The sequence below is a fragment of the Prinia subflava genome, assembly GCF_021018805.1.
Source record: "Prinia subflava isolate CZ2003 ecotype Zambia chromosome W unlocalized genomic scaffold, Cam_Psub_1.2 scaffold_56_NEW, whole genome shotgun sequence".
Lineage (NCBI taxonomy): Eukaryota > Metazoa > Chordata > Aves > Passeriformes > Cisticolidae > Prinia > Prinia subflava.
The window spans coordinates 331733-359469 of NW_026960621.1; the positions used below are offsets into that span (position 1 = coordinate 331733).

The following is a 27737-nucleotide window of genomic DNA, read 5'->3' on the forward strand; positions in this document are numbered from 1 at the left end:
TGACAGATGGCACGGTGAAGGCAAAGCGTTGAGCGTCTTGTGGATGAAGCGGGATGGTGAAGAAGCAGTCTTTCAAATCGATGATAACGATGTTCCACCCTTGAGGTATCATAGTGTGTGCTGGCAGGCCTGGCTGAGAAGCACCCATTGCCTGCATTTGTTCATTGACTTTGCAGAGATCATGCAACAATCTCCATTTTCCTGATTTCTTTGGGATAACAAAAATTGGTGTGTTCCACGGACTCACTGAGGGCCACATGTGTCCAGCTTCAAGTTGCTCTTGTACCAATTGTTTAGTAATTTTCAGCCTTTCTTCTGTCATTGGCCACTGCTCGACCCATACAGGAGTTTCAGTCAACCAGGTGATCTTCAGAATGGGTAGCTGCTCTGCAGTGGCCGTCAAAGAAAATGCTGGTCAGTGGTAAGAACCATGCCCTGTTGAGAAAGCACATCTATGCCTAGCAATCCTTGAAGCTTTCTGGGCAAAAGCATAACGTAGGGTTGAGTCACAATGACTTGATTGTCTTTAAAGATGATGCTGATAGGATCTGTACTCATTGAGGGAACACTCATTCCGCCCACTCATACAACATGGGTGTAGGGAGACTGCAGAGGCCAATCAGATGGCCAGTACATTTGACTGATGATGGAAATGTCCGCACCGTTGTCGAGAAGTGAAGACAGGGTGATGATCTGGTTACCACGTTGTAATTTCACCGTGGTGTGTGGGCGATCTTTCAGGCTTATTGTAAAAAGGACATTGTGGCCAGTTGATCCAAAGCTTCCATCTCCTCTCTCTTTTTCAGCTGGTTCTCTTGGTCTCTGACAATGTGGCAAACTGTTTTCAAATGGGATAATTTGAGCAATTCTGCTCCCTTTTGGAATGGTTACAGGTGGTTGCAAAGCATAAGCCATTATTTTCACTTGTCCGGTGTAATCTGCATCGATGACTCCTGGAATCACGATTACACCTTGTCTGCCTGTGGAGGATCTTCCCAGCAACAAACCTCCAACTAAAGAGATTGTGCTGTACATTGGTCCATACACATTGGTGGGGATGAGGGTTACTTCTTTGTCTTGTAAGGTGACGACTTCTGCTGTTGTTACATCCACGCCAAGGCTTCCCCATGTGGCAGGCCTGTTCTTAACTAAGAAACCACTTTCGGGGTCTTGTAGGTCAAGGCGTTGATTTGTGTCTTGGCGCACTGCCTTCGCACGCTGGTTTTGAAGTTTCCCTGCTTCCTACAAACTTCAGTGGCATGGGTGTCTGCATTGCATTTGTGACACCACACAGTCTTTTGACAGGCTCGTTTGAAATGGCCTGTATCACCACAGGGGAAGCAAACAATGCCAGATGCTGGTCTTCTGTTGCTGCTGGAATGGCTGACATTTCTTCCTGTCAATGCAGCTGCAATGATATGTCCCTGTTGCTGCATTGCATTTTGCACAGCTGCTGTGAACGCTGCTGTTTGTTTGTTCTGTTCTGCTCTGGTTGCCCTTACCAACATCTCATCAACTGCACAGCCTTGAGGAAGGGAAGCTAACACAGTCCTGGTGAGCGGGTTAGCATTTTCAAAAGCACAGGAACGAAACAGATGTTCCTGCACTTGTGCAGGTAAATCCTGGGCATCTTTTAAATCTGCAGACAAGCGATCGATGAATTTGCCATATGGTTCAGTGGCCCCTTGCTTAACGTTCACATGTGATGCAGGCTTTTTCTTGTCTGGAACCAGTAGCAAAGCCTTGTGGGCCAACGCCTGAGACAGCTGGTGGATTTCAATTGGAAATGTGAGTTGTACGTTGGTTGTGGCATACGGTTCTTGCCCTGTCAACATATCTGGCTGGAGTCCATAAAGTGGGTCTCCCACTATTTGATGCCTGTTGGCCTCTTCGGTGGCTAAATGTCTCCATTCCCTCTCAAAAATAAAAAACTGTGTGGGTGTCAATAGTAAAGATGCAATGCATCAACAGTCTGCTGGACAAAGGATATCAGCAGTAAAAATGTATTGTATTATGTTTCGTGCTGCTTTGGACTTAATACCATACGTTGAGACTGTTTGCTTAGATGAATTTAACACTTTCCATTTGTGGGGCTCTCACCAAGCCTGATTTTGTTCGATGATGACTGGGCAAACAATGGAATTGGCAGCTTTAAAATCACCATCAAAAATAGCATCTTTTAAAACACTGACCCAGCGTTTTTCAGTTGGATCTTGTTAGGTGGAAGGCAGCGCCATCTTCTGTGCAGCAGGTGGCAATGCCTGCTCGGGTTGTAGGGAAGACAAAGCTGATAGATTTTGCAATTTTTGCGGAGAAATTCTGGATGTCGCAACTGCTTGCGGTTCAAGCTGGCTTTGGCGATTGGAAAGTTTGGCGAGTTTAGTTATTTGTTGTAATTCATCTGAGCGCCGTACTTTTCGTTGCGGCTGGGGTGTGCAATGAACATCAGGCTCAGAACCCTCTCCGTCTGAGTCAGACTCTTGCAGGGGGCAATGGGTTGCCTGTGAATGGGTGACGGGCTGCACTGGGGCCGGCTGTGGCAGCATGGGAACATCAGACAGGACCAGGTCCGCCATGTTTCTTTGGTCACATGTGCCTGCGTCATGGGCTCCCCTTCCGGTGAAGGCAGAGCCAGCACCACCCCGCTCTCGTCACTGCCCCGAACTCCGCCTCTCTGTTGCGTCACTTGTGCTGGCCCCGTTCCGCCTTTGGCCCCGCCTGCCTCCTCATCTTTCACCAAGCCCCCTGAGCCTGGCGACTGGGGCTTTTCCTGTCTGCTTTCAGTCTCTCCGTGTGCCGATGAGAGCACTTCTGGCGCTCTGCTCACATAGCTCGTGGCTGTATTCACTACCTCACGTAAGGAGGAGCACACTGGAGCCGTGTTTCCTTTCACGGGATGTGTGGAAATAATACCGAAAAACCTCGCAACTCTAGATGGTTTTTTCAGCTCTTTCCACTAGGCAGTAGGCATTCCCTGATCGGATGGTGGCAGCACCACCCCTTTCAAAGCCAGGATTGCTGCTTGAGCTGCCCTCTGTTCAGCGGAGAAAATTTCTAAGGCATTTATAACTTTTTTTCAAATCACGCCCAAATCTTTTGCCACCTTACTTTCTTTTCCTTGCGAAATAGCTGAGTCCCACAACAGTTCGCCTATTTCTTTCCATTTTGCTTCACTAAACAGAAGCGATGGTTGGTTTAATCTTCCCTTTTTCCTCACCCATCGGGCTGATTGCTCTATATCAGTTTCTTTTATTTTCTTGCCTCTTTTAGAGACAATGCTCGTGAGAAGTTGCGCTGCCTCTAGAAACTCTTTCTCCATTTTTACTTTTGATTCTTTTGTTTCACGGACGGTTGCTAACCTCTTCCTTCCACTGAGTGCCGCTGTTCCCCTCCAGGTGAAGCAGACGGATCATGCTTCCAGCCCCAGCTCTGTGAGCTCGCCACAGCCCCGTGAGTGGTTCGGATACTTGGTCCGAACTTGGTTCACCATGCAGACACAAGTGCAGAGACTTCACCGCATCAAAGCGAAATTCATATTCAAACGAAAAATTAAAAATTCGAAATAAAATATGCATCAAAGCATTATAAAATCCTGCATTTAAGCAAACTGCATCCAAGTAAACAAAAAAGTCCCTGAGTCAGGGCGCCAGACGAACTCAGAGTCTCTATTAACTATATGGAAGCTGGAACAGAGCAGCGCACAGTACAACCAATATGGTCAGGTCATACGTTCTCCCCTTTATTCTCGAAATGGCCGGTTTTATACAGTGTGAAATAATTTACAATTGCAGGTGCCTTTCTATTGGCATTCAGCGTGAACAAATATGTAAACAATCTCAGTTTAAGGCAGCTACCGTGATTCTACTCTGTCTCATCTCGTCTATACACACACCTTAACCTAATTTCTAACTGCGCCACAAGCTTATCTACTTCTACACGGGCCCAAATCTGAGGCCCAGTTTGGGATAGCTCAAATCTCATTCCACAGCACATCATGCCCACGATCTCTAAGAAATTCGGTTACAGTGCACTAAATAGTTAGTTCATTTTTGTTATTATGTTGCACTGGGTAGTTGTTGTATTTGCATACAAAAGTAGTTTTGCGATATTTTGCACATGGCATATTCTGTACCCCCCTCTGGGTTTTGATATCCCCTATTCAATTCCTCCCCACACCCCCGCCCCCTCCCAGGATCATTTCCCATTGGTTGTAGTTCCTCCCCCTCTCCCCGCCCCCCCCTTTCCCCGGGCATAAAACCCCAGAACACGTGGATAGGGGTCTCTTTTTGCTGCTCGGGAGGTGAGTTCTACAATAAAGAAGTGGGGCTGTAGTCCTGAGGAGGAAGAGTGCCTCTGTCTTTTGCCTTTTGTCCATTATCGGGGTAACACACTGGGGTCTAGAGCTAGCCAGGATTTGACCCCAGGAGCCTGGTACTTGGTCCCCAACGTGGGGCTTCCCGTTCAGTCTGTGACCCCATGCCATAGCTGGATTTCCACTTGTGGATTTTATAAACTTTTGGAAAGTCAACTGCCATAGTTGCAACTGTCGCCTTTTGCATGACACACCGACCAAGGAAGGAGACAAAAAATTCGTCTGAAGCCCAAGACAAATCAGTTCCAAGACTAAGGACTCCTTTGCAGCACTTCTGACCAGCCGAGGTCCCGAGAGAGGGGGTGAGTACTCTTTGCCGGGGACCCTGAAGTGACCCCCGAGTGTGTGGGGGTGACAGAGAACAGAACTCCAGCTGTAGAGAAGGGTCGCCTCACATGGGTGGGAGGGTTTTGGTGGTAGCAGGGGGTCCCAGGCGCGGTGGCGGGGGGGAACGGGCAAACATGGAGGAGTGTTTTTTGCCGGCACAGGTGGCACAGACCCATGGTTTTTGCGTTTTCCCCGGCTCCAACAGCCACATGCTGTAGCAGCGTCTGTAAAAGCCGCGGACTTCCTCACATGTGAGTTTCTTCGTCTTACCTCAGAGTTGAGGGGAGGACAAACTGTGAACCCTTTCCTAGGCCTGGTTGTTGTGTTTTCAGTTTTGGTTTGTATTTGCTGCAATCGGAGGTAGATTGAAACTGTGCAGATTGGATTTTAACATAAAAAATGGGTTCTAAGCTCTCTGCACAGGAAAGAGGCATTTATTCCCAAACCCTAGATACCTTAAATGGTGGGAACATTAAAATCTCTAAATGGAAATTAAAGCAGTTCACTCGGTGGTTGTCTCTACATCTGCCTCAGTTTACCCAGCACAATGTAAAGTCTGTCTCTGCCTGGGACAAAGTTGGAGGACTGTTAACATCTAGAGTAGAACAGGGAGACAAAATAGCATCTGAGTTTATCCCAGTGTTCCTCTTAATTCATGAAGAATTAATTAAGGAGATGAAAGAACAGCCACTGAAAACCTCCCTTCCCACAAAATTTCCTCACCCCTTCTCCCATTCCCTCTGCCCCGGAGCTGAGAGAGACACACAGGACATCCCAAGAAATCCAGGGAGCCTGACATGAGAGCCACTGTCCCCCTGGTCCTCCCCTTTCAGCACCCTGGCTCTGGCAGCAATGCGCAGGCTGACAGGGAACTCTCCCTGTATCCCTCTTTCCCGGTTGCTGTACCTAAAGTTTCATGTTTTACTGGCTCTGAAAGTAAAACCCCCTGTCTCCAAAATGGCGTTGGTCACATGGTCAGAGGCCATGTGGCCAGGGGCCACGTGGCTGACCTGCTGTCTTACCCTTCTTCCCACAATCCCTTTCTCCCACATGTCCCCTCCCCCAACCCCTTCCGGTCCCACAACCCCTTGCTCCCCTCAGACACCACTGCTCCCTCCCCCATGTTCCCACCCTGCATGACATCATTGTGCAACCCCACCCCCAGATGTAGCAATCATAGTTCCCACAGTTGCTCCACCTCTCCGGACAACTCCACCCCCCTTCCTGTTCCTGCTTCTCACGCCTCCCCACCCAGTCTCCCTGGAGGGGAAAACCAGGGCCGGGATGGGGGCCGAGGCCAAGGAGGGGCACAGGCCTGGGAGGGGGAGGCAGGCCTGGGGGGGGATACCAGGCCCGGGGCCGGGAGGGGGAGGGTGGTGCCGGTGTTCCAACAGGGATGGAGCCCTAGGGAAAGGTGATCCTCCTGGCAATGCCCACAGGGGGAATGGGGCCAGGAGAGGGGGCGGGGGGAAGGGTAAGCCCCTAGCCAATTCCCATGGAAATGGGACCGTGTGGGAAAGCCCTAGAAATCAAAACTAAGAACAGGAACAGATACATCTAGCTGCGCCAGTTACATATATTGGGAAAAATAATGCAATCAGAAATTACCAAGCCTTCTCTTGCAATAATAAAAAAGAACTATGCAAAAGCCAAAAAGAATTTGGTTGAGACAGTGAAATCTTTTAAGAGTATGATGAAAGCTACCCTAACACCTGTTGAATTAGTACCAACAGATCTCAAAGATATATTCCAGTGCCTGCTTACACCCTCAAAATTTGATCTCTGGGAAAGCACCTGGAAAAGATCTTTGAGAAAACTTCTAGAAGAACTTAAGCAAAGCACCCAGGGTGCACAAGATTTGGGGGGGAGGGATATCACCTATGAACATCTGTGCGGTGAAGAGCAGTGGGGTAACCCTGAGGACCAGACTCGTATGTTATCAAAATTCATTTTAGATAAAATCTGTAATGTTGCAGAAAAGGTTTTTAACCAACTACCAACAGCTGAGACACAAGGTAGCTATATCAGTATTAAACAGTGTGGTTCAGAGAATTTCTTACAGTTCTTGGACTGCCTTCGAGCACAGATAGAAAGACAAGTACAAGACCAAGTGGCACAATAAGAATTGATTAAGGAGATGGCTCAGAGGAATGTCAACAAAGCCTGCTGCAGAGTGATCCTAGGACTGCCACTGGACCCTCCACCCACCCTGGCACAAATGACAGAAGCATGTGCCAAGAAAGCAGAGCTCTTCAGCACACAAGAAAGAAAGCCCGGATCGACCAACCCAAAAATTGTAGCAGCTGTAACACCAGAAGTGGAGAGAAAAGAGATGTCACCAGAGCAGCTTCAACACATCACCTGCTTCCAGTGTGAAAAGCCTGGACACTTTGCCAGAAACTGTCCCCAAAACCAGCAGCAGAATAATCAGAAAGATGGAACAACCAAAAATCAAAAAAACTGACTTGAGCGCGAGTCCGTATTGCACCAAGACACAAATGCAGCGGGTTCCTCTGTGGGAAAAGACTCTCTCTTAACAAAAAGAGGGGAGGAAAGGGAGCTGGGTGCAGGACAGCAGAAAGATAAAAGGGAAGGATGTTTATCTAACAGAGCTTGGCTGCCTCACGGGTGTTTCAAGCTTTAACTACAGAGACTTTTCAGGTCTAACCACTGGACAGCCATTGAAGTGGACTTGCCAGAGAAGTCACAAGACTTGATGGTAGATCACACAGGACTGGACAGTGAGTATTTTCTTATTGGGGACACAGCACACAAACCCATGGAGATTGAGATTGCTCCCATGACCATTAATGGAATCATGCCCAAATTCATTCTTTTGGTGCATTGTCCTCAGCCACCCTTCTACCTGGCCAAGGGGTAAATCATTGCCCAGGCCATTCCCACTCCAGCGGAGGTCCAAGTAGATGAGAAAACACCTGATGTCTACTGGGCAGAAGCGGTTGGCAAGGACAAACCCATTATGGGATGTAACCAAACCCGTGGGACACACCATCTCCACGCAGAAGGCCTTCTAGACACAGGATCAAATGTCACGATTATACCGGAAAAGATGTGGCCTTCACATTGGGACCTGCAACCGATGGCTGACAGACTTCAAGGTATAGGAGGGCTTCAATTGGAAAAAATCTCAGAAAGCATTGTGCAAGTTGAGGGGACGGACAGAAAATTGGCCAGTGTTTGTCCGTTTGTCATCAACTATAAGGCTCCCTTGTGGGGGAGAGACACCATGTCCCAGTGGGGGGTCAAATTAGTTATCCCTAAAACCCACCAGGATTTTTTGAAGGGGCCACTGTGGAGCGCCCTACCCAAAAGTCAACATGGCTGGATGACACCCCAGTCTGGGTAAATCAGTGGCCACTCATTAAGGAAAAGCTTAAGGTGCTCGAGGAGATCAGAAAAGAACAATTACCAAGGGTCACCTAGAAGAGACAACCAGTTCTTAGAATTCCTCAGTCTTTGTAATAAAGAAGCCAGGGAAAGAAAAGTGGAGGGTCCTCCATGACTTCCGAGAAATAAACAAAGTAATTGAGGACATGGGATCACTCCAAGCAGGGATGCCTTCCCTGACAGTCCTCCCTAAAAATTGGCAATTGGCTGTCCTAGATATCAAAGACTGTTTTTTCCAAATTCCACTACACCCCGAAGATGCCCCACGGTTTTCCTTCTCGGTTCCTACCATTAATCGAGAAGCCCTGATGAAGCGTTACCACTGGAAGGATTTGCCGCAATGCTTAAAATGACGCCCCATGATCTGCCAGTGGTACGGGGCTTCATTGCTGTCCCCGGTACATGCCAAAAGAAGGGAAGCCATCATCCTCCACTACATGGATGATGTGCTTGTGTGTGCCCCCAATGACACTATACTCCAACACACATTTGACCTAGTGGGTAAAGTTTTAACCTCTGCTGGATTCTAACTCCAGGAAGAGAAAGTTCAAAGGGTGCCACCTTGGAAGTACCTGGGCTTGGAGATCACTGTGTGGACCATTGTGTCACCCTGGTTTTGAAGACTTTTCTAAGACTTCTGTAATGTTCTTCATATTGGAGTAAGAATTTTTATCACACTTTCTACTATAAACAATGGCCATGTTTTGCTAACTGTCTTTCACTGTTTACATATTCCTAGGTGGGAGGAGAATGTTGATTGACAGTTGGCTTGACCAATGTGGATTGAGAGGTGGAATTCCATCCTCCAATCCACAGGCCCCATAGGAAATGTATAAAATTGAGTTTTGTAAATAAACTCTCCCCTTTTCCTGCTTCGCTCACCAGCGTGTCCTCGTGTGGTTCTTTTTGTGTCATCTGTGAAACCATTGTTCCGCAAAAATTGGAAATCAAAAGCAATCCTGAAACCCTAGCAGATCTCCATTCTTTGTGTGGGTCTTTGAACTAGGTCAGGCCCTGGCTAGGTCTCACCAACGAGGACCTAGATCCCCTCAACAATTTACTGAGGGGGGAAAGAGTGCTGATCTCTCCCAGAGAACTGACCCCAGAGGCAAAAACCACAATTGAAAAAGCACAAAAAGCTTTGACCGAGAGGCAAGCTCACCGTTATCAGCCCGAGCTGCCTTTCAAATTCATTGTCCTAGGCATGTTGCCACACTTGCATGGTTTGATATTCCAATGGCTCGAAGGGCAGAGAGATTCACTCTTAATAACAGAGTGGGTTTTCCTCTCCCGCCAGGGATCCAAGACTATCACAAGGCCACAAGTACTGATAGCTCAGCTGATCCAGAAAGCCAGGTTGAGACTGCGTGAGCTGGCTGCTTGTGACTGCGTGTATTCACCTTCTGGTCAACCTTTCTGGGGAGGGAAAGAACACTCCCCAGAGGCTGACCAAAGAGATGTTCGAGTGTCTGCTCCAGGGGAATGCCAACCTCCAGATGTCCCTGGACAGCTACAGTGGACAAATATCAGTCCATGGCCCGTCACACCAACTGTTTAATGAGGAGTTCCACCTCATTCCTTGTGAGAAAAGGAGTTGTAGGCCGCTCAAAGCTCTTACAGTGTTCACTGATGTGTCCGGGGCATCCCACAAGTTGGTGATTACTTGGAGAAATCCCCAAACTCAGCATTGAGAAGCTGATGTAGAGTTTGTGGAGGGATTGCCCCAAGTTGCTGAACTGGCCGCAGTCATGAGAGCTTTTGAGAAGTTCTCAGAGCCAGTTAATTTGGTCATTGATTCGGCCTACATGGGGGGATAGTGTCCAGGGCAGAGCAGGCAGTTCTCAAAGACATCTAGAATGTGCGTCTCTTCAGGCTGCTCTCAAAACTAATTTATTTAGTTTTGCATCGAGAGCACCCATTTTATGTGATGCATGTAAGGTTGCATACCACTTTGCCAGGTGAGATCCCAGAGGGTAATCACAAAGCAGATTCCCTTGCAGCCCCAGCAGAAATGACATACCTTCTGGATGTTTTCCAACAGGCAAAGCTAAGTCACCAGCAATACTGTCAAAATGCACCAGGCCTAATGCATCAGTTCCAGCAAACACGGGGTCAGGCTCAAGCCATTGTAGCCACCTGCCCTGACTTCTAGCACCAAGCAATGCCATCCCTAGGTATGGGGGTAAACCCCCGAGGCCTTGAAAGCTGCAAAGAGTGGCAGACAGACATCACACACATTCCCAGTTTTGGTCACCTAAAATATGTACATGTAAGTGTTGACACCTATTTAAAAGCAGTTTATGCCACTGCTCACACAGGAGAAACGGCCGCACAAGCCAAACGGCATCTTGTGCAAGCCTTTCCAGTACTGGGGATCCCTAGGAAAATCAAGACTGACAATGGCCCAGCGTACAAAGGCAAGGAATTCCTAGAGTTTGTCTAGCAGTGCGGAGTGGAGCATACAACAGGCATCCCCCACAGGTCAATCTGTGGTTAAGCATACCCACCAGACGCTCAAACAGGTCCTGGCTAGGCAAAACAGTTCCACAGTGTGGATGTCACCACAACAAAAACTCTGCAAAGCCATGTTCACAATTAATTTTCTAAATTGTTCATTTGAAAATATGAGTCCTCTGGTGGTATGTCACTTTAACAGCAGTAATCAATTTGTCACAGTGTCCACCAGTTTTAATTAGGGACCCAGAAACCTGGGAAACAAAGGGTCTCTATGAGCTTGTGACCTGGTCTTGTGTGGTTTTTTCTCAAGAAATATGGGTTTAGAGTCTTTTTTCCCTTGAATGCCCGTGCCAGAAGCAGAAGAAAAAGTGGTTGTTCGCCAGCTCAGGTTTTTCAAGGTTGTTTATTTTCTTTTATCTCTAAGTTCTTTTTGTGCCCAGCAAAGGTCCTTGCTGTAGCAAGAGCACAAGGCAACTCCCCCCAGGTCGGGTGCACTAGAATTTTTGTACCCTTCCTCTGACCCAACCATCATTCACAATGTATTTCTTATTTACAGTCTATTAGCAATACCTACTACCTATACTAGACATGTCACTTCTGTCCTAAACCAATCCCCTTGTGATCTGACACAGCAGAAGATGGAGGACAAGGACAAGAAGGAAGAAGAACAGGGCCACACCCTGATTCCTCCATCTTGCCTTCCCCATTAGCACCCACTGATAAACTAATTACTATTTACATTAAAATCTTGGGGTCTATAGTTCTTCGTGCAAAGCCGGTAGTTTTTCCCATGGGCTGAGATCAAAGACAGTGTCACTTTGGGCCCTGTTCCAGGGTCTCAGACCCCTCTGCCAGGGTCCCAAACCTCCCTGTCAGGGTCCTGGACCCCTCTGCCAGGGTCCCCGGCCATCCAGGGCAGCCAGAGGGATACCCTGGACTCCGACAACCTGGAGGCGTGGCTGCGTGTGTGTATCCACCCCCTCAGGCCTCAGCTGGATACCCCAAAAGGGGGTAAAACCTTTTGTCCCCAAAAATCCAGTACCAGCAGAAGACAATGAGAAGCAAGCAGCTGTTGCTTCAAAAAGAAGACACCGCCAGAAAAAGAAGACAGAACCCTCTTAAGACCAGGTTAATTCCAGCAGACCTCAGACTTTTAAAATGCTTTAAACATGTTTGTTTTTCCTTTTAGAAGATACCTACCTCCCACTCAACCTCACGATGTGCCCTGTCCAAATTGTCATCCTGTTCGCGCTGAGCAGTCTGACAGCTGCGTGGATCATCCCTCAACCACACCAAAATACCTAGGTGACCCTGGCACAGACACTCCAACAAGAAAAGATATGCCTGTCCACTGCAGCAGCAAAGGACCCTACATCTACCTGCCTGGTAGTGATCCCCCTGCAAGCAGGAGAGTATTCAACTAGTTTTGACACACATATGCCTAACCCAAGTCCCAAATCAGACCACACGCAACCAAATTAAATCTGCCGTCAGCAGGCTGTAATGATTAAAAATCCCATAGAAGAGTGGTTACCAAAATTGCCCAGAGCAGCTCAAGAACCCCAAGAATTAAAGCTGTTGTGTTCCTCTCCAGCACCATACTGCATTCACTTTATCTTCACCCCATTGTCTAGTACTAAAGCCTTTCACAACCTACTGCAATATCAAGAAGACTTCACTGCCAAACGGTGGTGTAATATTTTGAGCCATGTCACAGCAGGCAACCCATACCATTCACATCCCAAAAGCCTCCCTAAGGGTCTGTTCCTAATTTGCAGAGATCGGGCATGGGCAGGAATCCGATCCCGGCTTTTAGGAGGGCCATGTACCATCGGCCGATTGTCCCTGTTGGCACCCAACCAAACCTTGATTGGCGAATGGACCTGAAAAAACAAATCAGCCAACAAAATTCATAGGAGAAGCGTTGAATATTTGGACCCAAATTATGATTCAGAAATTTTTCATTGGGCCAAGTCAAAAAGAATTGCTGCATCTCTCTTCCTTCCATGGGTCACAGCAGCCAAAGCTCTAGGTGAATTGGGCTGCCTAGAGTTCTGGGTAGTCAAACAGGCAAATTTGACATCCACTGCCATCAGCTCCCTCCTAGAAGATGAGGAAATTACCAGGCAGGCCACACTCCAAAATTGTGCAGCCATAAATTTCATCCTGCTGCTGCATGGACACCAGTGCCAGGAATTTGAAGAACTCTGTTGCCTGAATTTAACATTGAAAGCACCCAACATCCAACATCCACCCTCAAAGAACTAAAGAGCTTAGTTGGACAAGTAAAGCAAGAATCTGAAGACTGGTTCAGTGAAATGTTCAAAAGCTGGGGACTCTCGGGGTGGTGGACTTCAGTAGTTAAAACAATTCTGTTGTTTTTTGTTGTTTTGTTCTTAACTGTGTTAGCATTCGGAGTTCTACATTGTTTAATTTTAAAAGCCCTCAGCAGTTTAATCCCTACTACCTCAGAAGTCAACCATGCAGAGTTTGCAGACCGAAAGCAGCCTGACTTGCCTGCAGACCACAAGTGGTGGACAGATTAATATTCTGCATCGGAATAAGCCCAACACTTTTAACCTTGTTTTAACAGAAAAAGGGTGAGGTGTTGCAGTGCACTAAATAGTTAGTTCATTTTTATTATTATATTGCACTGGGTAGTTGTTGTATTTGCATACAAAAGTAGTTTTGTTGTATTTTGCACATGGCATATTCTGTACCCCCCTCTGGGTTTTGATATCCCCTATTCAATTCCTCCCCACACCCCCGCCCCCTCCCGGGATCATTTCCCATTGGTTGTAGTTCCTCCCCCTCTCCCCGCCCCCCCTTTCCTCGGGCATAAAACCCTAGAACAAGTGGCTAGGGGTCTCTTTGCTGCTCGGGAGGTGAGTTCTACAATAAAGCAGTGAGGCTGTAGTCCTGAGGAGGAAGAGTGCCTCTGTCTTTTGCTTTTGGTCCATTATCAGGATAACACACTGGGGTCTAGAGCTAGCCAGGATTTGACCCCGGGAGCCTGGTACCTTTGATACATTTGAATTTAAAATGACACCAAGTCATGATTCAAACTTGCAGTGACATTTATCCAGTTAGCTGGTGTTTGCTATAGTTTGAAGGGACACAAATACAGTTGTCTTCATGTCTCATGCACATTTCTCTGTGTTCTTTGACAGTTATTAAGTGCATTAATTCTTCTGATGCTAATTTCTGTGTAGTACTGATGAAAAATGCATTTTTCCCACGGAGTTGGCACTTGGCAAATATCTCGATGGCAATAAATTAATGTACGAACTTTCTGTTGCTGTGGTTTTCTTCTCCACTGATACTTGCAGTTAGTCTACTGTATCTTTACTCCAGCAAGGGTAGGGAAGCAAAGCCACATCCCAAATAACCTGGATGTCCCAAATCCTCTCCTCTCCTGGCTGTTTCATATGGTTTGCCCTGACAGTGCTCTTGCTCTCTGCAGCTTTCTGTACAAATCTTGCTTCACTCACAGACCTGGGAAGGCTCCAGGCTCCTGAGGAGCCAGAAGAACAACAGGGATGTTGCTGAGGAGTGTTCAGGCATTGGAGCATTCCCCTGCACCCCTCCCCTGCCTCTCTGTGCTCTCACCCCACTGTAGGGCAGACTTTGCCAACACCACTTCCCTCCTCTTCACCGGGTGATGAGGCTAAAAGCAGAGTAGTTGAACTCAAAACATCAAGGGACTGGGTTCAGTGCTTGGTGCCCTTTAAGTTTCCTGAGGCTTCCTAGAGGCTTTTGAGGGGATGCAGATAAAATTCAATGGATCACCTGATCTGTGCCCTGCAGCAGAGGTTTAGCTAATAGGCCTGTTCTGCACAAATATGTTTATATTTCCCAAGGTTGAGATGACACAGGGTGGTAAATCAGTGCTGCTCTTTCCAAGAGTAAGGAGAAGCCATGGAGATGGCAGTGGTCAGACTATGTCCTCAGACTTTGTATGAAAGCAAAATATTTATTTGAAAGGACCTTCCGTTGCACCTGCAGTACTTCAGCTGTAGCATCATGCCAGTCCCACATGCCCCAGAGGCACTTTACTCTGACTGGTAAATGGTGGTTGAAGGAAATCTAAGTCTTCAGGACTGCTGCTGAGGTCTTCCATCAAGCACTGATGCTGCTATTGATGGCATGGCTGATGAGGTCTGTACTGTGTTTCCCTCTTTGATGGACTGGAAATAGCTCTGTTCTCTACAGCTGGAGGCAAAAATATTTTTCTCCTTTAAAAGATAGTCTGCAAATAAATTGGGTGTTTTCTTTCTTTTAAATCATGAGTATATCCTTGCTGCTGTCTGTATAGAATCATGGTTCTATTTTGCCTTCGAATTTGTCTTACTTTGTTGGCTTTATTGAGTAAGAGCTTTTAACTTTATTTGTTAATAATGCTAAATCTAGACAAGACCTTGTAGCACCGTTTGAGCCCATCTGACTATGGTTAAATATTTCTCTTTGAAATGTACAGATCTCGGTTTCTGAAACAAAGGAAATAAAATCCCTGCTTTTCCCTGATTCAGAGATAGGTCCTCTCTCTGAAACAAACAGAAATGATGGAGTGGCAAAATTTATAGTCTTAAGATCCATCAGTTTTACAAAATATATTTGTATGCTTCCAGCAGAAAAAAATACCTCTAAGAAACAAGGCAGAACACAAGTATATCATAAATTATTCTGGGTGGTATTTTGGGGGGACTGTGCTGGACTCCTTGGCAGTTCTCAGGGTAGCTGGAGCACTGCCTGCACCTCATCCTGCCACATTACAGCATATGTGGGTGGGAAGATGTGCTGCAGAGGGTGCTTTGTCTATGTTCATGAGATGTTCACATTAACAAAATTTGCTTTGTGTGTTTACAACTTCAGAAAGAGGCAAAGGGCTCTCAGGAAAACCTGGGGTCTGCAACAAGTATTTGAGGTGCTGCTGCATTCTTCTCTCGATGGGTCAAATCCCCTGGTGTTAAATTCCTCATTACTCCAGCATCCTTCCAGACTTCGGCAATGTATTTATTGTTGTGTCTAAAGCAAGTGCTGTGCCAGGAGAGCAGAGATTGCTGCTCTTTGACAGCCTGGGCTGGTGCTGCTGCCACCTCCAACTCTGCTCAGAGAGATTTGGGGACATGGTACCAAACAGTTCTTCCCTGAGATGCTCCTGTTATTGCTGGCTTAGTGCAACCAGGGCTTGCTATGCACTGGTGCCCCAGGGTCTCACTGAGTGAGGACTTTGCAAGATTAAGCCCTTGTAGAACTCCTGACTGTGTATCCTCCCTCTATCATGACCCCCCCTGGAAAACAGTGTGTGATAATATCACCAGGAGAGATCAAAGGGGTACAATCTACATTAGTTGAAGCAAACAGAAGTCTTGCTCTAGCCAGTGCAAGAGCAGAAATACAAATCCTGGGTGCCAGGGTACAATTGCTGCCAGGTTACTGATGGCAGCCTCCTCAGAGCACTATCAGGATTACAGCACTCAGCTGCTATGCAGTTTATATTTCTTAATACACACAGGGCTTGATTCAAGCACAGTAGCTCAGCAGCAAAACTGCCTCTGATTTATGGTGCAGGCAAGAGGTGACAGTGAGATACACTCCCTGATATGGGTGTGCAGCCTAAAGAGAAAGGAGAAGCAAGGGGAAGTGATCTGCATGGTTGCAGGTAACTGGCAGTTAATATATGATACCCAGATACTTCATTCTATAGAATACACATTTAAAGGTTTGATCATAGATATTTGATTATGATTTTTTAAGAGAATATTAGTTAATATACAGCACAAAATATTTTCCTTTCCCTTGTATCCACATGTCAGTGTAAAAATAAAAAAAAAACAACAATCATTGCAGCTCTAACCAATGGCACATCTATGCTTCAGACAATATTGAATGTTTCCATTTTTTCCAGTGAGTTTTTTTAAAATTCTAATATCACCTGATCTTTGTGCAGTTAATTCCCTTGTCATCAGGCCATGTAAGTACTGACCTCAGAATCTCAGAATAGCCTTGGCAAAAAAAACCCAAAAAACCACCAGTAATTTGCATCACTGTTGCTGAGGGCTCTGCATATTTCCATTTTAAAATCAGCAGGCTGGACAATACGGATTGGTGTGGCTGTTTTCAGCTTTCAGGAGGAAATTTATTCTTAGAAATTGGGTCAAAGAATTTGGTTTGGCAGGGCCGACTGAGAGTGACTCCAGTTCAAAATAAAAAATTTGCAGAGCAGCTCATTAATTTAAACAATTAGGTTAAAACTTCCTTTATTTTAAAAGTGAGAATAAACTTTCAGCAGCCAAGTTACCTAAAGTTGAACTGAGATGTACAGGTGGAATAAACAAATGGGAGGTGTGCAGAAAAGAAAAACCAGCAAACTGATGCACATTTTTTTTAATATTCTTTTTCTATCTTGCTTCCTTAATATTTCATGGTGTCAGTAAAGTTAGGTCTTTCTCAATATTGTATGCCCTTTACGTCATTCGCTTTGACATTGAAGAAAGGGAGTTATAAATTACACATCTAGTTGGTGGAGATGGCTTCTGAGCTCCTATGGGCACAGACCTTCTTGGAGAGCTGGTTTGAAGATCAAGGTCTGAAAACAAACGTTCACATTGAAATCCTGATAATCTTTGCTTCTTTCTCATCTCGATCACAGAGTTTTCCTGCATGAAATGTGGAAGTGCAGTGGGAGTGCCAGGCTGGCTTGTTTCCCCCACCACTTCAAGAGCAGTTCCATTACAGGGTCCTTGTTCCCTTCTGTGCCTTCCCCATCCCTTCTTCAAGGTGTCAGAGACTCTTAACGAACTTGAATCCACTTGGCTGAGAGCCATTCCTCTGAGATGGTCAAGTACACAACATTCATTTGTGAACACTTGTCAATTAACTTTTTCCATTAAAGGGTTAATGTCTCTAAATAGCACCTTGAGCTTATTGATTCGATGCTGGGGAAGGAAGGGGGACCCAGCAGTCAACACAGCTCCAAATCTGGAAACATACCTGCTAAGAAGATTAGGTCTGCAATGCTGACCATTAAGCCCATCAATATTTATGCAGCAGGCAAAATTCATATCAAACCTGTCAGGCAGAATCTGTCATTGTGCTGTTTCTAAAAGATTACCAGCCTTGAGATACCTGTTTCTCACTTATGAATGGGGTTGAAGATGAATTGTTTTGCAATTTGAGTCTTAGTCTACTGGTAAACTGCAGGATTCATTACTGAATTAATACTTTGCTTGGGTCCATCTGCAGGCACTCCTCTAGTGCACACAATGAATAACATTCTGAAGGATCAAGAGGGTAAGCTGGAAATGTTTTCACTTCAGAGAAAATGTCTGATTTGTACAAGTGCCCAGAGTTTCCATAGGAAAGGCAAACCCTCAGTGGGCAGTTCTGGCCTACACAATGGGGTCTCCGTTCAGTGCCATCTGGCCTTGACAGCAGCTAATGTGGGGAGCCTGGAGAAGAGCACAGGTGCCTTGTCTAATATACTGAAAATCTTAGAGGAGCATTACTTCAGCAATTATCAAATGGCACATTTGCCCCCAGCATCTCCCCGCATGTGTTCTCTTCTCCCAGAACTGGGCTGAGGAGTGGAGCTATTGGAGCTTTTAGAAAAAAACAAAGCAGGAGATGAGCCTCTGCTCTCATCAAGTAGAAAGGGAAGAATCATAGCAAAAGAAGCAGCAGAGCACAGCAAGATCAGGTATGCAAAGGGTGCTAAACACAACTCCTCTTTTGAAACATTGTTAGGTGATGAATACAAAACCAAGGAGGAAGTTATGAAAGTTTATACCACATGATCTGGACAGTGTCCTTTTAATTCCTGCTACCCCTAACAGACACTTTCAGCTCACTGCTCAGCATCCCAGTCCCTGCAGGGATATCTGTCCTTTTCCTTGCACCGTAAGACATGCAGATTAGGGAAGGGAAATTTTTCTGATGTATAAATGATATGGTGAGAGAAAGAAAATCAGCATGTGAGAAAACTATCTAGGGATAGAATCCCTCTGCCAGCTCATGCCCTCCCCACGCTGCTGCAGATCATTGCTGCAGTGTGCTGGTGAGCAGGTGATGTGTGAGGACTGCAGGCAGTGACAATGCTGGCCATTTTTTCTTTTCTTCCTGTCAGGCTGCAATTCTATAGTTTTGACTTGTCTTCTGTATGCAATAAAAGTTATTAACCAACTGTGTTATCAGAGCATTACCTTATTAGTGTGGCACAAGAGTTTCCAGTCTCCTGACAATAATCTGCTGTAAAAGCAGAATCCCACCGAGGCACTGCATGATAAACACTCACAGGATACTGAAAGTAATTGATATGAGCTGCAGCTGTGGCTAAGGAGGATCCCTGCAGAGGACTGTCAGGATTCTCTGTATCTCCTGCAGTGTGGCCCTGGAAAGACTGGTTTAGAAGCCATAGGTATAGCAGCTCCAAAGGCCCTGGGGCTGTTTTCTGCTCCAGAAGCTGGGTAAGGAGGGGGCAAGAACCCAGTGGTCTCTCTGATGCCCCAATGCCATGTTTTCTCTGCCAGCTGTAGCTTGGAGGGGCATGGACATGAGTCATGGTGCAAACATCAGCCTTGCTCTTTCCTCAGTGTGAAATTTCTGTATGAGTGGAAAATGAAGAAAACGTTGAAAAACCCAACATGGTATGAAGGATTATCTCCGTGACGGTAGAGTCGGCGACAAAGTATCTCTATAAGCAAAGTAGCAGGGGTAGCACGTGGTTTATTGTGAGGGCCTTGCTTGTAGCTGCTAGGCACAGCTAAAGCAGGCCAGGAGAGCAGGAACAGAGGAACCCCCCAAGGTCCTGAATACCGTACATTAAATATCTTTCTAAGTTGAATAGTCTGTATTGTACCAACCAATCTAATACAAGATAACAACATTTACATACAGCCAATAGAAATGTCCCATTACCTAAGGCAAGCAGAAGGGGATTGTTTAATCAAAGGAGCTGGCCCTCAGCTTAGCAGGAGCATATCGTTTAATCAAGGGGGCTGGCCCTCAGCTTAGCACATGGTTGTTCACAAGCTGATGGCCCTGTACCCCACACCCTAAATTTCAAAGCATGCTTTTATTTCTATCTCGCTTGTTGAACTCAGACTCCCAGAATCTAAACCACCATATTTGCAAGGTCTTTCTACTTCATCCTTCCCAACAATGGTATTCACACTGCTATATCACCTAAGTGCTGCCTTCCCTTTTGTAATCCTTCTGCTCTGTTACATAAAATTTGCTCTGCTTTCTTTCCCCTGGCCAACAAAAAACCCCCTGCATTTTCCTTCTAATGGAAAATTAGTTGTAGAGTAAAAATATTTATTGAGGCATAGACATCTTAATCCATTTCCTGTCTGAATCAATAGAAAGATTGTTATTGATTTTGGTGGGTTTTTTGAGACAGGCTCTAAGTTTAATCCATTTTTCAGTGGATGAATTCCCTGCTGATGGATGCTTTGTCCTGGTTAGTCCTCATCGTGGTTTTTTACGACTTTTGGGAAGGAATAGGAACATAACAGAGAGTAAAAATGGCCATTTTATAAGTTAGAATATGAAAATGTGGCTTGCAGTTAGTGACTAGCATTGCTTTATCCTGAGTACCTACAGGTATGATGGTTGAACTTGGTATTTTTCATTTGTCATGTAAAACCTGCCAATTTTGTTAAAACCTGATTCAATGTAACATTTGTGTCACATTTTATCTGCTTGCATTGGTTAACATTATGTCAGCTGATATGATGTAACCAGACACAGCCTAATAGCGAATGATGTGCAAAACAGGCATTCTTCTTTCTATGCTTAGGACTAGTGTAAGATGACAAAAGGCAAAATAATCTTTGACTTCATGAATGTGACAGTGTCGGGGGTGCCTACCATGGGGTTATACACTATGTGTCACCCCATAATGTTATCCATCTAAATAGACAACTCACCTTTATCTTCAGAAGTGATGAAGAACATGAAACCCCCTCATGGCATTTGTGATTCCCTGTGTTCAGGAGTCTGCTGAAGTTGGTGTCTGGTGGTTTAGTACAATGAATCCGTATTAAAGGGCTTTTCCAGGCCAGCAAGTGTATAAAGAGGTGAACCATGCAAAGGAGCCACATCACAGTGCTGTGTTTGGGAAATCCCAAGTGACAGAGCAGTAGCCAAATCCAAAGGGAGACGGAGTCGGTATCCTGCTGGTGCTTTGATCCCAGCAAGTGTCCTGCATCCTGGGACTCCTCTGAGCATAGCTTAAATTGGAGGTTCTGTGTTTAAGTTTCTCTGCGAGAAAATCCTTTTCCAGGTGCTCAGGGGAAGGAAATATGAGCACAGTCATCTGTCTGACTGCTGAGAAGTGAGTGAATGTGGGCCTGTCACGGAGGGTGCATGGGGCAGCTCTTGGGGCTAGAAATCCTTGCTAGGCCAAACTCCAAAGGCATGATGTGACCTGCTGAGATCCTTTTCCAAATTTGACTCAAATGAGTCTAAATGCCATAACTCACCAGCACAGTATTTATTATGTTTAAATTTTACCACTGTGTGCTGCTTTTGGCTGGTGTAGAGTTAATTTTCTTCACAGTAGCTGGTATGGGGCTGTGGTTTGGATTTGTGCTGGAAACTGTTTATAATTCAGGGATGTTTTTGTTACTGCTGGGTGGAGTCAAGGCCTTTTTTGCTCTTCACCCCACCCCACCAGTGAGAAGCTGGGGATGCACAAGAAGCTGGGAGGGGACAGAGCCAGGACAGCTGACCCCAATTGACCCAAGGGATTCTCAGACTATGTGGCATCATGTTCCTGGCATAAAGCTGGGGAAGAAGAATGAAGTGGGGATGTTCAGTGATGGTGTTTGTCTGCCCAAGTCACTGTTACATGTGACAGAGCCTTGCTGTCCTGGAGATGGCTGAACACCTGCCTTCCCTGGGGAAAGATGAATTTCTTGGTTTGCTTTTGCTGCATGTGCAACTTTTGCTTTGCCTATTAAATTGTCTTTATCTCGACCCACAAGTTTTCTAAGTTTTACCCTTCCCATTCTCTCCTCCATTCCACTGGAGGGAGTGAGCAAGAGGCCATGTGGGGTTGCACCATGAAACACTGCCATAAAACAATCTATCAAATAACCTCGGTGTCCATCACACTACAAACTTCAGGCACAATAAAAACCATGGGCAGTCAGGTATTCTTGAAAAGTGAGCCAAGGCAGCATGATCATTCTGAAACACCTGCATTTCTATGGGACTGCTGCTCCTATAAGTGATGGGTTCAACCCATCTGGCCATCACATTTTACCTCAAAGACTACACATTTTGTCAATTTTCTGCTTTTTGTGAGATGAAATACTGCTGGAAGAAAGATCTCTAGGCACATTTAAAACATACAATACCAAGTGATATATTTATGCTGTTCAATAAAAGAGTTAGAAAAGGTATTTGTCAGGGAAGCGGTGGGCAAGGTAATTTATATTTTGTATTAAATGCCACTTAAGAACACAAATAAAATCATCACAATATCTGTTTTTCTGCAGTAAGCTGGTCCTTGTAGTCATACAGACTTCCAGCCCAACACAGAGGCAAAAGTAAACTGTCTGAGAGCTGCCAAGAGGAAAACAGGAGTGTTTTCACTGTTGGAGTACAGCAGGAGCCTGTCTCCTCTTCACCCTCAGTCCTTGGTGGGGAAGCTGAGGCTGCTGTCTGTTCCGGATAACCCTCAGCCTAGTGACAAGCTAAACTCAGAGCTAAAAGTGGCAGAGAAAATGAGAATTAAAGGTCTCAGGAGACGCAGTATCCAAACCTCAGCTGGGGCATTGGCACATCTGCTGCCTTGCTCAGTGCTGTTACCATGAATTGATGGCATCTAAGTGCATCCACAGTGCTGTCACCAGAGCTCTCCTGGACAGCTTCATCTGCTGCACATCTGCCTTGCCTTCATGAGTGACAATAACATTTTATTAGACTAGAAGGTACTTGATAAAACCACCCTTAGAAGTGGTTATGGGAAATAAAATTCAAATCAAATCAAATCAAATCAAATCATCAGTTTTTCTGGGAATTTCATGCACAGGTGAGGAAGATGGGGTGGATCACACAGACACTCCACTCTTCCAAGATCATGCCCAGGTTAGAGCTACTCTGCACAAGCACAGCTGAGCAGGGCCCTACAGCAGCTGCTCTCTGCATAGGCACAGCTTAGAAAAGGTGGGGGAAACAGGGCTCAATGTGGGCTCATCCCACTCACCCAGGTCTCTGCGGGTCTTGGTGAGGATTGGAACTGAGATCTAAAACTTGGTACCACCCCTCTCCTGAAACCTGTGAAGATCAGAGTGAGGGCAACTGTTTTCTTCTTTTTGTTCTGACTTGAGCTACATACACACTTGGCAGCTCGAAGCCAGCTAGGGTAAATATGCTTTATAAGTGGTACTGGTCTGATTAGGCTGGAGGCAGAGCAGACAAGCATAAATACTTCCTACTAGTCAGTACTATCTCAAAAATGTGACACCCTAAAGGTCCTTTTTATTTTGGCTAGCTGCTTTCCCAGTACAAGCCTATGATTAATTTCTATGCACTGATAATTATTTTTTCAGTTTAGAAACTTACAGGAATTGTTGTGACAACATTTAAATGGCAGGAGAGGGCTGAACTCTCCCAGCACTGGTCCAAGAGTTCCCGCTCATCCTGCTGACATTTCAGGGGCCAGAACTCTTATTATCCATGCTGCTCAGCTGTTTCCAGCAAGATCACTTCTGTAACTTTTTCATAGGGACATAATTTCTTCCTTGACACTATCTTGTGCTTCCTATAACTCCAGCAACTCTGATGGGTAGATGCAATTTGGATGCAGCAAAGGTTGTAGTGCACTGGTAAATTAATTGGCATGTTCCAGTTTCTCCTGACTGAGAAAATCCTGGTTGCTTTGAGATGACTGCTGAGCAGATTGTGCAGAGTATAACCAGGATGGTATTTTGAAATTATAAATAGTGATCAGATGGGTATATTCAGTTATTAACAACATTTTTCTACTTACAGCAAAAAATTATTACAAATGCGGCTTCCTGCTTTGTTTGACCATGTATAGGCATACATACTTCTCTCCCTTCATTTTTTCTCCTTGTGATATTTGTAGCTGCTAAAGCAGATGAAGCTACAAACCTGTCCCCTACTTTGATATCAATGGCTGCTTTCTTCTGCGGACAAACTCCTTCCTCTAGAGAACAGTACAAAGCACCTCACTGAGACACCATCATTCAGCAAGATAAAATATTGAAGGGTAGAGAAAGACTTTGGAAACTCCCTCAAAGGAGCAGGGGATCCAGTCAGGACTCCCTCACATTAATATTTGCTGTTCCTCTATATCATATCTCTAATATGAGAACATTTGGAAGTGCTGGTTGTCCAGTTCCATGTGTTACGTTGTCTCGGTTTGAGGGGGAGATGAATTTTTCAGGGAGTTGTGGGCAAACCAATCAATGGTCAGGTTTGAATGTTGGCATTTTTTAGTGGCCACTGAGGGGTTAGACACGCCTCCGAGGACACAAGGAGTTAAAAGTAAGGACTCTCAGAAGGTCTGTCTCTTTTGGGTTCTGGTTTCAGCAGGGAAACATCTCTTCTCCCCTGCTCAGCTGTAGGCTGAGTGGGGGAGGGGAGCCACGTGGTCGGGCTGAGGAGAACCACACGGCCGAACTGAAGTATTCTGGGGCCCCGGGGGGGGGGGGGGGGGTAAGAGAATGGACAGGACTGGAGCTGAGCTGGCCCCATCCAGGATGGAGGGGTGGAAAACTGTGGAGGTGCCTTCCGTGTGTGTCCCCCCACCCCCTTCCGGTAGAAGATGCCCAGCCACGTGGGAGTTGCCGAGCCTGGGAGTGCCTGAGCCTGCACCCTGCCGGGAGCCAGAAACTGTTAACCCTTTCTTGGCAGAAGGAAACTTTTCCCAGACATTAATTCTCATGGCTAGTGGCTTCAGAAGAGAGAGAGAAACAGCTTGGGACTGAGATGATAAAAGAAGATGAAAAGAATCCTAGATGGGCAGGGATGAAGAAGAGTAGCTTTTTGAGCTAGACTTTTCTTGCATAATGTTAGCCATAGACTGAACTCAAGTCTCTTTTGAACATAAACTGCATTTTGGGGTGGATGTGGCCGGCTCGACTTGCTGCAGTGGAGCGAACAGAGAAGAGAGGAAGAGGGTGTGGTGGTGCCCTCTGCCCTCAGAGAAGAAACCCTCGGCCCCAGGGGAAAAATGGGGAGAGCCCGGTATGCAAGCATCCTTAAAAAGAGCCCTATATGCAGCTTTGGCCCATGGACAGTAGTGAGAGCACTGGACATGGAGAAGAGAGTGTCACCACGGCAGCCAGGTGGTGCCACGAGTGACACAAACACACATAAAGGGTGGACCTGTGTTTTTCTGAGGAGCAGTCTGTGGTGTGAGAAAGACTCCTCTCTCCCTTGCTGAATTGAAGATTAATTTTTTGAGTGGTGATTGTTTAATTTAAAACCCAAGGTTTTGGTGCCATGGAGGGTAATGTGTGAGGGGTGGAAATTGGGAGGAGGAGAAGAAATGCTCTGGGAAGTTTTCATTTCTGGTTGGTTTTTTTTTGTATGTGTGTTTAAGGTGGTTTTTTTTTTCTTTCCTATTTCTGTTCTTATGTAATGTAATAAAGTTGTCTTCTGTTTTCAAATTTTGAGCCTGCTCTGCTCTGTTCCTGATCACATCCCACAGTAGTTTCTAGGAAAAACATATACTCATGGGTGCATCAACATCTGGCCAGTGGAAACCCATGACATACGTGCACTAAGGAGAAGATCTAAACAATATCTACAATGCCGAGAGAGATTGCTACTCTGTGAGAAAGCCCAAAATACTGTGCTAACCATGAAGGGTAAATGATGGATAGCAGTTTCCCCTTCTGATCACTTTTGAGAATGATGCCTTTTCTGTGCTAAGAACTCTGACAAAATGTTGCAAGAAAAAGAAATCTGTGTTGCCCTGTTCTTTTGGAATTTTCCTAGCCTTCTGATTGTTTACCTTCTTGGGGTCAGTTTCTCATGCTTCTAAGAGTCTCTTAATGTAAATATAGCTCTGTTTACCTAACAGCTGTTTCTTGTTTACATTCCTTTCTGGAGGAGGAGAAAAACTGATTGACTGTCTGTTTGACCAGTGTGGTTGGAGGGGTCGTGATCCCATCCTTCAATCCACAAATGGTGCCAAAAATGTATAAATATGAAAGAAAGTTCTGCCCTTTCTTTCCTGCTGAGGCATCTCTGAGTCCGCCTGGTTCTTTCGTGTCCAGTTGTGACATTTGGTGACCCCTGTGAGGAACAGCTGTGGGTGAGGTCTTATAGTTCTTACTTCCCCTTCCTCGCTCTTGCACTTTGTCTGCAGCTCTTGTGATGATGGCGACCCCTGTGGTTTCTGCACAGGACTCACTGGTCCTGGATATCTGGAAAGATCTCATGGAGAGAAAGCCAGCTTCCGTTTTCCACACGGGTTTTGAATGATTGTTTTTGTGGGGGCGGGAGCAGGGGTTTTTCCCAATGCCTGAAGATGCATTCTGAAAGGAGGAGTGGTTTTGATTAGGCAAGTGTTTGATGGAAGCGCTGTCTGCTGATTATAGTGTAGAGGTGGTGCGCTTGTTAGTAAAATGGAAACTGTTTTGTTTTTGCAGGGACTGGAATCCTCAAGTTCTGATGCTTCTGTAGACGCCCATATTTCGCGGAACGCCTCTCCCGCCCTGGACGACGAGCTAGAGGGGGGCGGGGGCGTCCTGTCCGATGCCGCTGTGTCACGAGCCGAGGTGGATTTCGGTTTCTTGCGCATGGCAGAGCCCTCCCCTCCTCCCCATGATGCTGTGCTGGGGGGCATTTCCACCCCTGATTGCGATCTTGGTTCCCTCAGGAGGGAAGGGGGGGGGGGGGGGGGGGCTCCTAGCCCGCCAGTCCCGCGGTGCCGGTGAGTGGGCAGAACCCCACGGGCTCTTGACAGTCCTGTGGAGCCGGTAGGACCAGCCCCACCCATCCACACGTCGCAGGGGGGGCGCTGTGTGGGCAGCTGCCCTCCCTTCATGCTTTCCCAGCGCTCGGAGGCTGCGAGGAACCCCTGGCTCAGCCTCCGCCGCTCCTTGACTCTTATTCGGTAACAACTCTTTGTCCATACTGTGGCGTGTATACCACATACCCCCTGGGTGTGGCTGGGAGTGGCATCTGCCACTTCTGCGCCTGTGCCGCCTGCCGCGCATGCGCAGGCAGTAGAAGCTACCGGAGTTGGTGTTTTGATCGATTTTCTGTTGGACCCCGCCCCAGTGGGCGGGCAGCCCACCCCGCTCCGCTCGGGGGGGGGCAGTGCCTGCTGTAGGCTTCCGAGCCATGGCCGAGACCTTGCTGAGGGCAGTTCTAGACGCTGCCTTCCCCGCGCCGCCTCCGCCTGGAGCGGCGGGTGGTGGCATTCAAAGGGTGGGGTTGGTCCCGAGTTCGAGCGGCTCTGCACGGCTCTCCGCCCTGCCCGAGGTTCCCTCCCCGCCCATGCCGCCTGTGCCCGTTCCCATGGCCAGGACCAGGACGCGGGCGATGCTGTCCCTCCGCAAGCCACGCCCCTCACTGTGCCCCGTTCCCCCCCCCCCCCCCCGTGCTGGGAGAGGTGGGATGATTGCCAGCCCCGCTCCGATCCGTACCAAGATCACAAGCACTGCCGGGACTCATGACTGGCGCGGGACCCTCTGGGTGGGCTCCAGTGGTCTGCACTTTGGCGCTGCTGACAGGTGCAAGTTCTGTGGGGGCTGGCCTGCCCCTGGCGGTGTCTGGACAGGCCCCGCCCCCTGCCACTCCCTGTGAGTACTAGGGCTATGGCAGGTGCAGGCACCGAGAGATTCACCTTTGGTGCAAGCACCGACAAAGCCGGTATGAGGCCGGCCCTTGCCGGGGTAAGGGACACCGCGCTGGTGGCTCTTGTCCAGCTGCCTTGTGGACCCTTCCCCCGTGTCAGGTGACCGTACATCTGAGAGATCATGGAGGATTTTTGGGGGAGATGTCAAAGCTAAGGTCGAGGAGATGTGTGATTGTGCCTTTGGACATCGCCCCCTGGATTGTGGAGATGGATTTCCTAGCCCTGCTGTGGCTGCTGGTGATGCTGGGCCGGTGATATCAGGCAGTAATGAGCTGACTCCCAGTCACGCATCTGCCCCTGTCCCTGTGGGGTCCACGGGACGGG

At 46.9% G+C, this 27737-nt stretch overlaps 1 protein-coding gene across 1 annotated transcript in view; it reads right to left on the reverse strand.

The window, feature by feature from the left end:
* The window catches only part of LOC134565295 (uncharacterized), a 46918-nt gene extending 19595 nt beyond the window's left edge, over window positions 1–27323 (reverse strand). Inside the window, exon 1 of the mRNA XM_063424811.1 lies at window positions 27202–27323. The gene's annotated coding sequence lies outside the window, so the exon portion shown is untranslated. The remainder of the gene's footprint in view (window positions 1–27201) is intronic.
* Between the last annotated feature and the right edge of the window lie 414 nt (window positions 27324–27737).